This window comes from Prionailurus viverrinus, chromosome E1 (genome assembly GCF_022837055.1).
Source record: "Prionailurus viverrinus isolate Anna chromosome E1, UM_Priviv_1.0, whole genome shotgun sequence".
Taxonomy (NCBI): Eukaryota; Metazoa; Chordata; class Mammalia; order Carnivora; family Felidae; genus Prionailurus; species Prionailurus viverrinus.
The window spans coordinates 42045914-42057255 of record NC_062574.1 but is presented as its reverse complement, the minus strand read 5'-3'; the positions used below and the strand labels follow the sequence as shown (position 1 = coordinate 42057255).

At 40.5% G+C, this 11342-nt stretch overlaps 1 protein-coding gene across 1 annotated transcript in view; it reads left to right on the top strand.

The window, feature by feature from the left end:
• The first annotated feature begins 10905 nt into the window (after window positions 1–10905).
• Window positions 10906–11342, top strand: part of LOC125151157 (ATP-binding cassette sub-family A member 10-like) — a 73151-nt gene continuing 72714 nt past the window's right edge. The window contains 1 exon segment of the mRNA XM_047831685.1: window positions 10906–11080. The gene's annotated coding sequence lies outside the window, so the exon portion shown is untranslated.

Genomic DNA, 11342 nt, shown 5'->3' with positions numbered 1-11342 from the left:
TATGTGTTTCAATTTAATTTTTTAAAGCCTTTTATTTTTTTTTTTTAATTTTTTTTTTTCAACGTTTATTTACTTTTTTGGGACAGAGAGAGACAGAGCATGAACGGGGGAGGGAGACACAGAACAGAGAGAGAGGGAGACACGGAATCGGAAACAGGCTCCAGGCTCCGAGCCATCAGCCCAGAGCCTGACGCGGGGCTCGAACTCACGGACCGCGAGATCGTGACCTGGCTGAAGTCGGACGCTTAACCGACTGCGCCACCCAGGCGCCCCTTAAAGCCTTTTAAAAAAACGTTTTAAGTTTATTTTTAAGAGAGAGAGAGAGTGAGTGGGGCAGGGGCAGAGAGAGCGGGGAAAGAGCATCTGAAGCAGGCTCTGTGCTGACAGCAGAGAGCCCAATGTGAGGCTCGAACTCACAAACTGTGAGATGATGACCTGAGCTGAAGGCAGATGCTTAACCGGCGGAGCCACCCAGGCGCTCTGTAAATTTAATTTTTTAAACTATCAACACTGTGTACATGTTTTATTGGGTTAATATTATTAAAATGTTCACAACAATAAACTACAAACTCCATAGGTTTAGATAAAGATGAAATCGTTCTTGTCAATTACAAATATGTGGTCACACTTTTTACCTTGTAATGTGGTATCTAAGAAGCTCATACTTAAAGTGCAATGTTCCTATTTTTCACCTGTTTGTGCATTATTAAAAAATTTTGCAATACACGTTTTATGACTTTTTGTTTTGTTTTTGCAGAAATCCTTTTAAGTCATGTTGAGGCTAAATTGAGATAGTATAATGTGTAAAACTATGTAATCGCCCAACCTTATGTGATTCAAATGCTGAGAAATGAACAGATAAATGGATCACATTCAATGCCTCAGCCTCGTAGGGCTTCCCCTCATATTTCAGAAACTTCGTGTAGGCTCCACAAGACATTTCCGATTTACAGGTATACTGATTAAAAGCACCATTTTCAATCCATATATCAAATATTATTAAGTCAATATTTTTGGTGAAAAATAAATGCAAACAAGTTCTAATATTTTCTTACTTCACATTAATGCACTCTCTGGGATGTGCTCTCTGTACTCTGTTGACCATCACAGAAGGAGGCAGGTGCCAGGAAGTCATAACAGCCTGTTTATAAGAATGAAAAACCATGCAGCCTCAATGACCAACGATAGGTAAGTTTTATTTGAAAAAAATTTTTAATGTTTGTTTATTTTTAAGAGAGTGAGACAGTGAGAAAGAGCGCACAAGCATGAATAGGAGGGGTAGAGAGAGAGAGAGAGAGAGAATCCCAAGCAGGCTTTATGCTGTCAGCGCAGAACCTGATGTGGGGCTTTGAACTCACAAACAGTGAGATCATGATCTGAGCTGAAATCAAGAGTCGATACTTAACCAACTGAGCCACCCAGGTGCCCCACGAGGTAAGTTTTAAATTATTGTATTTTATTCATTTTTTTAAAAATTTAAAAAATTAATTAGATCACCATGGATCGACATGGATATATAAAATAAAAGTAAAATCAAGTAAAAAGGCAAGTTGCGGAATGACGTATACAGCATTATATTATTTTTTTAATTTAAACACCCATAAAATAATGGCATATTCTGTTTAGAAATTCATATATAACTCGTAAAGCAAAAATGAGTGGGAAAAGATGTGCTGGGCTGAAGGAACAGATTAAGATTAGGGAGTTTACTTTTTTTTTTTTTTTTTTACAAAGGATACTTTAAATGTACATGTAATTTTTTTTCTTTAACTTAAACAGTTTTATTTTTTATTTTGTTTTAAAATAGGAGCGCCTGGATGGCTTAGTCAGTTAAGTGCCTGCCTCTTGATTTTGGCTCCGGTCGTGATTTCACAGTTTGTGGAATCAGCCCCTTGTTGGACTCTGTACTGACAGCGTGCAGCCTGCTTGGGATTGATTCTCTCTCTCTCCATCTCTCTCTGCTCCTCCCTCCTCAAAAATAAATAAATAAACTTAAAAAACAATCAATCGATCAATCAAGTAAATCAAATGTGACAAAATACTAACTTTTTAAGTTTGAGGAACATATGTATGTATCTGGGATTTTGTTACATTCTGCTGTGTTATCCTATATGTTTAAGATATTTCATAATAAAGTAGAGGAGATAATAATGATGAAAGTAGAAACAAATGAGTGAAAATAAAATAACAGTTTCGATCATTAAAACTAAAGCTGTTCTTTTTGAAAAGATCAAACAAGACGGGGGGAAGATGGCGCCGTAGGAGGACGCTGGTCTCACCGCGTCCTGCGGATCACTTAGATTCCACCTACACCTGCCTAAATAACCCAGAAAACCGCCAGAAGACTAGCAGAACGGAGTCTCGGGAGCCAAGCGCAGGCGAGAGGCCCACGGAAGAGGGTAGGAAGGGCAGCGAGGCGGTGGCACTCCACGGACTGGCGGGAGGGAGCCAGGGTGGAAGGGGGGCCCGCTGGCCAAGCAGAGCCCCCGAGTCTGGCTGGCAAAAGCGGACGGGCCGGATGGAGTGTGTTCTGACAGTGAGAGGGACTTAACATCTGGAAAGTTATAAGCTAACATCTCTGCTCAGAGAATGGGAGGGCTGGAGGACAAAGGGAGGGAGAGTTGTTGAGCCCCGGACGACAGAGCACAGCTTGGTGGGAAACAAAGGCACTCGCCAGCGCTATCTCCCTCGCCCATCCCCCAGCCAAAATCCCAAAGGGAACCAGTTCCTGCCAGGGAACTTGCTCACACCGCGCAAACACCCAACGCTGTGCTTCTGCAGATTCATCCCTCCGGGGGCGAGTCTGACTCCCTCCTGGTGCCGCAGGGCCCCTCCCGAAGCGGATCCCAGAAGGAGAAGTGAGCTGAGCCTGCCTCTCCCGCCCCTGTGCATCTTGCCGATCCACTCCAGCTAATACGCCAGATCCCCAGTACCACAAGCCTGGCAGTGTGCAAGTAGCCCAGAGGGGCCTCGCCACCCCACAGTGAATCCCGCCCCTAGGAGAAGGGAAGAGAAGGCACACACCAGTCTGACTGTGACCCAGCGGTAGGTTGGGGGCAGACATCAGATCTGACTGCGACCCCGCCCACCAACGCAAGTTATTCAAGACAGCACAGGGGAAGTGCCCCGCAGTTCTGCACCACTCCAGGGACTATCCAAAATGATGAAATGGAAGAATTCCCCTCAAAAAAACCTCCAGGAAATAACGACAGCTAATGAACTGATCAAAAACAATTTAAACAATATAACAGAAAGTGAATTTAGAATAATAGTCATAAAAATAATCTCTGGGCTTGAAAACAGTGTAAAGGACAGCAGAGAATCTGTTGCTACAGAGATCAAGGGACTAAGGAACAGCCAGGAGGAGCTAAAAAATGCTATTAATGAGCTGCAAAATAAAATGGAGACGATCACGGCTCGGATTGAAGAGGCAGAGGAGAGAATAGGTGAACTAGAAGGTAAAATTATGGAAAAAGAAGAAGCTGAGAAAAAGAGAGAGAAAAAAAATCCAGGAGTATGAGGGGAAAATTGGAGAACTAAGTGATGCACTAAAGAGAAATAATCTACGCATAATTGGTATTCCAGAGGAGGAAGAGAGAGGGAAAGGTGCTGAAGGTGTACTTGAAGAAATAATAGCTGAGAACTTCCCTGATCTGGGGAAGGAAAAAGGCATTGAAATCCAAGAGGCACAGAGAACTCCCTGCAGACATAACTTGAATCGATCTTCTGCACGACATATCATAGTGAAACTGGCAAAATACAAGGATAAAGAGAAAATTCTGAAAGCAGCTAGGGATAAACGTGCTCTAACATATAAAGGGAGACCTATAAGACTCGTGACCAATCTCTCTACTGAAACTTGGCAGGCCAGAAAGGAATGGCAGGAGATTTTCAATGTGATGAACAGAAAAAAAATATGCAGCCGAGAATCCTTTATCCAGCAAGTCTGTCACTTAGAATAGAAGGAGAGATAAAGGTCTTCCCAAACAAACAAAAACTGAAGGAATTCGTCACCACTAAACCAGCCCTACAAGAGATCCTAAGGGGGATCCTGTGAGACAAAGTACCAGAGACATCGCTACAAGCATGAAACCTGCAGACATCACAATGACTCTAAACCCGTATCTTTCTATAATAACACTGAATGTAAATGTACTAAATGCACCAACCAAATGACATAGGGTATCAGAATGGATTAAAAAACAAGACCCATCTATTTGCTGTCTACAAGAGACTCATTTTAGACCTGAGGACACCTTCAGATTGAGAGTGAGGGGATGGAGAACTATTTATCATGCCACTGGAAGTCAAAAGAAAGCTGGAGTAGCCATACTTATATCAGACAAACTAGACTTTAAATTAAAGGATATAACAGGAGATGAAGAAGGGCATTATATAATAATTACAGGGTCTATCCATCAGGAAGAGCTAACAATTATAAATGTCTATGCGCCGAATACAGGAGCCCTCAAATATATAAAACAATTACAAGCATAAGCAACCTTATTGATAAGAATGTGGTAATTGCAGGGGACTTTAGCACTCCACTTACAGAAATGGATAGATCATCTAGACACATGGTCAATAAAGAAACAAGGGCCCTGAATGATACATTGGATCAGATGGACTTGACAGATATATTTAGAACTCTGCATCCCAAAGCAACAGAATATACTTTCTTCTCGAGTGCACATGGAACATTCTCCAAGATAGATCACATACTGGATCACAAAACAGCTCTTCATAAGTATACAAGAATTGAGATCATACCATGCATACTTTCAGACCACAATGCTATGAAGCTTGAAATCAACCACAGGAAAAAGTCTGGAAAACCTCCAAAAGCATGGAGGTTAAATATTAAAGAAGAGTGGGTCAACCAGGCAATTAGAGAAGAAATTAAAAAATATATGGAAACAAACGAAAACGAAAATACAACAATCCAAACGCTTTGGGATGCAGCGAAGGCAGTCCTGAGAGGAAAATACATTGCAATCCAGGCCTATCTCAAGAAACAAGAAAAATCCCAAATACAAAATCTAACAGCACACCTAAAGGAAATAGAAGCAGTACAGCAAAGACAGCCTAAACCCAGCAGAAGAAGAGAAGTAATAAAGATCAGAGCAGAAATAAACAATATAGAATCTAAAAAACTGTAGAGCAGATCAACGAAACCAAGAGTTGGTTTTTTGAAAAAATAAACAAAATTGATAAACCTCTATCCAGGCTTCTCAAAAAGAAAAGGGAGATGACCCAAATAGATAAAATCATGAATGAAAATGGAATTATTACAACCAATCCCTCAGAGATACAAGCAATTACCAGGGAATACTATGAAAAATTATATGCCAACAAACTGGACAACCTGGAAGAAATGGACAAATTCCTAAACACCCACACTCTTCCAAAACTCAATCAGGAGGAAGTAGAAAGCTTGAACAGACCCATAACCAGCGAAGAAATTGAATCAGTTATCAAAAATCTCCCAACAAATAAGAGTCCAGGACCAGATGGCTTCCCAGGGGAGTTCTACCAGACGTTTAAAGCAGAGGTAATACCTATCCTTCTCAAGCTATTCCAAAAAATAGAAAGGGAAGGAAAACTTCCAGACTCATTCTATGAAGCCAGTATGACTTTGATTCCTAAACCAGACAGAGACCCAGTAAAAAAAGAGAACTACAGGCCAATCAGACAACAAAAGGAAATCAAAGGCATCAAAATTGGCAAAGATGAAGTTAAGCTTTCACTTTTTGCAGATGACATGATATTGTACATGGAAAATCCAATAGACTCCACCAAAAGTCTGCTAGAACTGATACACGAATTTAGCAAAGTTGCAGGATACAAAATCAATGTACAGAAATCAGTTGCATTCTTATACACTAATAATGAAGCAACAGAAAGACAAATAAAGAAACTGATCCCGTTCACAATTGCACCAAGAAGCATAAAATACCTGGGGATAAATCTAACCAAAGATGTAAAAGATCTGTATGCTGAAAACTATAGAAAGCTTATGAAGGAAATTGAAGAAGATATAAAAAAATGGAAAAACATTCCGTGCTCATGGATTGGAAGAATAAATATTGTCAAAATGTCAATACTACCCAAAGCTATCTACACATTCAATAGAATCCCAATCAAAATTGCACCAGCATTCTTCTCGAAACTAGAACAAGCAATCCTAAAATTCATATGGAATTTTGGAGGCGTGTGGCCCCGAATAGCCAAAGTAATTTTGAAGAAGAAGACCAAAGTAGAGGCATCACAATCCCAGACTTTAGCCTCTACTACAAAGCTGTAATCATCAAGACAGCATGGTATTGGCACAAAAACAGACACATAGACCAATGGAATAGAATAGAAACCCCAGAACTAGACCCACAAACGTATGGCCAACTAATCTTTGACAAAGCAGGGAAGAACATCCAATGGAAAAAAGACAGTCTCTTTAACAAATGGTGCTGGGAGAACTGGACAGCAACATGCAGAAGATTGAAACTAGACCACTTTCTCACACCATTCACAAAAATAAACTCAAAATGGATAAAGGACCTGAATGTGAGACAGGAAACCATCAAAACCCTAGAGGAGAAAGCAGGAAAAGACCTCTCTGACCTCAGCCATAGCAATTTCTTACTTGACACATCCCCAAAGGCAAGGGAATTAAAAGCAAAACTGAACTACTGGGACCTTATGAAGATAAAAAGCTTCTGCACAGCAAAGGAAACAACCAACAAAACTAAAAGGCAACCAATGGAATGGGAAAAGATATTTGCAAGTGACATATCGGACAAAGGGCTAGTATCCAAAATCTATAAAGAGCTCACCAAACTCCACACCTGAAAAACAAATAACCCAGTGAAGAAATGGGCAGAAAACATGAATAGACACTTCTCTAAAGAAGACATCCGGATGGCCAACAGGCACATGAAAAGATGCTCAACGTCGCTCCTCATCAGGGAAATACAAATCAAAACCACACTCAGATATCACCTCACGCCAGTCAGAGTGGCCAAAATGAACAAATCAGGAGACTATAGATGCTGGAGAGGATGTGGAGAAATGGGAACCCTCTTGTACTGTTGGTGGGAATGCAAATTGGTGCAGCCGCTCTGGAAAACAGTGTGGAGGTTCCTCAGAAAATTAAAAATAGATCTACCCTATGACTCAGCAATAGCACTGCTAGGAATTTACCCAAAGGATACAGGAGTGCTGATGCATAGGGGCACTTGTACCCCGATGTTTATAGCAGCACTCTCAACAATAGCCAAATTATGGAAAGAGCCTAAATGTCCATCAACTGATGAATGGATAAAGAAATTGTGGTTTATATACACAATGGAATACTACGTGGCAATGAGAAAGAATGAAATATGGTCCTTTGTAGCAACGTGGATGGAACTGGAGAGTGTTATGCTAAGTGAAATAAGCCATACAGAGAAAGACAGATACCATATGTGTTCACTCTTATGTGGTTCCTGAGAAACTTAACAGAAACCCATGGGGGAGGGGAAGGAAAAAAAAAAAAAGAGGTTAGAGTGGGAGAGAGCCAAAGCATAAGAGACTCTTAAAAACTGAGAACAAACTGAGGGTTGATGGGGGGTGGGAGGGAGGGGAGGGTGGGTGATGAGTATTGAGGAGGGCACCTTTTGGGATGAGCACTGGGTGTTGTATGGAAACCAATCTGACAATAAATTTCATATATTGAAAAAAAAAGGAAAGAAAGAAAAGATCAAACAATAACAAGTCATATAATCCATATTAAGGAACAAGAGAGAAGGGAAATGAATTTTTAAAAATATAGGTACTTTTCTAAAGAAATTTGAATGACTATTCCTTATGCAAGAAATAACCCTGGGATGCACAATGGAAATTAAAAACCTAAACATTGACCAACCCACAAAAGAAGACAATTCAAGAAGCTAGCTTTTGGTGTAACCATAAAAGATGAATCTGAGAAGACAGCCAGTTCATCTCTCCAGCTCTACAGTTCAGGAAAAGAACTAAATTCAAGACAAAAATAATGCCCTTCCTAGAGATATACATAAGCCCCTAAGTGCCAGTAGGGCTGGGTGATTAAATTGATACTGATGGGGAAGGAGTGAGAGAGATACCACAACAAATGTTAAAATTCTGGACTGTGTATCTAGTGAGAGATGAGAAGATCAAGGGAGCCAAGTATGTTAGGAAGATAAATAGATAGACTTGAGTTTCGACGCGTTGAAATGAAATACATCAAGTACAAGGAGGTCATGGGTAGAAACATAGATCTAAGATAAGGCTGAAAGGGTGGATATGTTTATTAAAGGAAAGGCCAAAACTTGAAGTACAAAGTGCCAAGGGACAGAAATATATTGGGGACTGTTGGAAAAAGAGCAGTCAGCGAAGAAAACAGTACATTGTCTCACAGAGTTCCTAGCACAGAGTCAACAGTGTCAAATGCTGCAGAAAAGTTAAAAAAAAAAAACAAAACAATGAGAGATTGTTATTGAATATAATGATGTCAAGATGTCAGAAGCCATTGGCAAGAGCTGATTTGAGAGCTGTTTCGTGGGAATGAATAGATGGCAAGGAAAACCGTAGAATGGCCATGAGATGTAAACATTGAGGGGCTGACTGTGTATCGCATACGTGGTTGTTATGGGTTAAATTGTATGCCTCCAAAAGATGTGTTGAAGTCCCAACCCCTGTGAATATGATTGCATTTGGAAAATAGAGTCTTTGAGGGTGTAATTAATATCATGATGGAGTAGGGTGGGCACTTAATCCAGTATGACCGGACGCCGTGTGTAAGAAATGGGGACAAAACAGACACAGGAAACCCCACGCGATAATGGAGTCAGGGAAGGTGTTAAATAGCAAAGCCAAGGGAACCACCAGGAGCTAGGAAGACGACACCTGATTTCAGATGTCCAGTCTCTGGAACTGTGAAAGAATAAATTTCTGTTGTTTTAACGCACCCAGTTTGTGATACCTTGTCACAGCGCCCCGAGAAACTAATATCATGGGGATTTGGGCAGTGAATGTGAGATGAGCTAGTTTATGAAGTTTATTTGATTAGGTAGCTTAAGAAAGGAGGCAGTGGAAAATATTTCCCTGTATTTAATTATCAGGGGTGTCTTAAAAAAGGAGGGAGGACAGAAGATAACTATGTTAGAAGTCATAACATAAAGAGGGGGCTGGCTTTTAGAGTAGGTTATAGGACTAGGTTGAGAGACTGTGCGGTGGGATTGAGTTTAGCAAAGACTGCCCCACTTTCCTCTGGGACGTTCACAGGCAGTAGAGACAGTGAGAGGGAAGCTAGTATCCTGTGTTCTCTGAGTTTTCAGCAAAACGGTTAAGTTTACGTACTGAAAAGGCTAAAGTGCAGAAGTAGGGCTGAGGACCCCAGGAGAGCAGGAAGACAAAGAAGTAGATGAAAAGATCCGTGAAGTGTGTGAAGAGGGCCGGGTTGATGTGTGGGCGCTTGCAAATCCAAGTTTGGAGGAATTGGGAGCTCAAAGAGGTACTACCCAAGCACGTATCAAGTGCAGAAGTTTGGAACAGAAAAGGTCCAGCCCCCATAATACATGTGGAACAGAGACCCAAGGATTTCATGTCACCTGCCAAGCTGATGAGTGACAGATTTGGAATGTAGGTCTCAGACGCCTAACCTTGTAAACGCTTCACTGCACCATATTTTAGATTAAAATCCCTAAAACTGTGGAAATAAATTATCTTTTAAACGGAGTTGCTAAGAAGGCGTATGATAGTCTCAGCTTCACTGTTTTCTCTGTCTTTATTTTACATTTTTTTTAATGTTTGTTTATTTTTGAGAGAGAGAGAGAGAGAGAGAGGCACAGTGTGAGTGGGGGAGGGACAGAGAGGGAGGGAGGCACAGAATCTGGAACAGGCTCCAGGCTCTGAGCTGTCAGCACAGAGCCTGACGTGGGGGCCCGAACTCACAAACTGTGAGATCACGACCTGAGCCGAGGTCAAGGCTTAACCAAATGAGCCGCCCAGGTGCCCCCTCTGTCCTTGTCTCTCATGAATGGTTATTAACTCCTGTATACATCCCAGGAAATGTATCGATGACAGTAAAAAATCATGGACTGAGATTTTCAGGATTGATAAACAAGGATTACTCACAATCTGAGAATGTCCAATTTATGTGCAGCTGGAAAAAAAAAAGTAACTCAATCATTCAAGGTCCACCATCTTGCCTAAACTATTAAATTATGAAAACAGGTATTCGATATTTCGATTAGCATAATTTTCATAGTGGTAGTTGAGAGTGAGGGGCCGGGGTCCAAACCCTGCTGTAGACTCACATGTTGGCTCTTCCTGTATTTGAACATCTGCAAATAACTTCCACCCTTAAGCCCCACTTTTCAAATCTGTAAAATGGTTGTAAATGTAATACTTCATACTTCATAGGTTTACTTTCAATAGTAAATAAGGAAATTTACTATTCACATACTTTCTAGCACATAGGAAACCAGTCAGTACAAGGAGCCATTCAGCTGAAGTGCAAAAGTTAAGTTTTAGGTGAAGACTCATCATGTGAATTATGCCGATTTCTGAGATGATCGTCCCTCGTCTACCCTCTATCTGCCCAACTTCTATTCTTTTTAATCTGCTCTTTTTTTGACTTGGGTGTCTAATTTTCAATCCTTAAAAGCTCATAGAGACTAACTCAGCACCGTGGGTTTTTCTTCCTTTTAGAATCTGATCATTTTTTGTGTGTGTGAATGCCAGAAAGAACAATAAACAAATACCACGTGCCATGCTTAGCCAACCATCCATAACTACATACTCCCCACTGAGTAACTGGGCAAGAAACACATGGGAGGAAAAAAAAAAACCAACTTATCAAGTAAAAAACATTTGGCAGGATTTTTCCACATAGGCTGTGACCTGTTTTCAGAGGCCAAATGGAATAAAAACAGTTTTAAAACAGGCAAACATTTGCAGAAGAGCTTTTGAAGGGTTCTTAGCTGTTCTTCTAGACAAAAAGAGAACAGTGGATCAGAGGTGCTTCTAAGCTCCTCACGCATTGTCCTGACAGTAAGTCAGATTACATTCCACTTTGCATAAGGTAAGTAAGGCGTAAAGTGTACATATAGCCAATGCCAAACATTTTGATTGACATTGTTCAAATTATTTTATTGTTCTGATATTTCTAAATTATTGTATGTTTTATATGGTAGACCTGATGAGTGATTTAATTTTTTAAACTCAGATATATAGTGTTTTAGTATGATAGTAGAATGGGATAGAGACTCAGAAGTGTGTACGAATATAATTAATTTTCAGGGGGTCAGCTTCATACGTCTCTGGTTAGCCTTTTGAGAATTTGC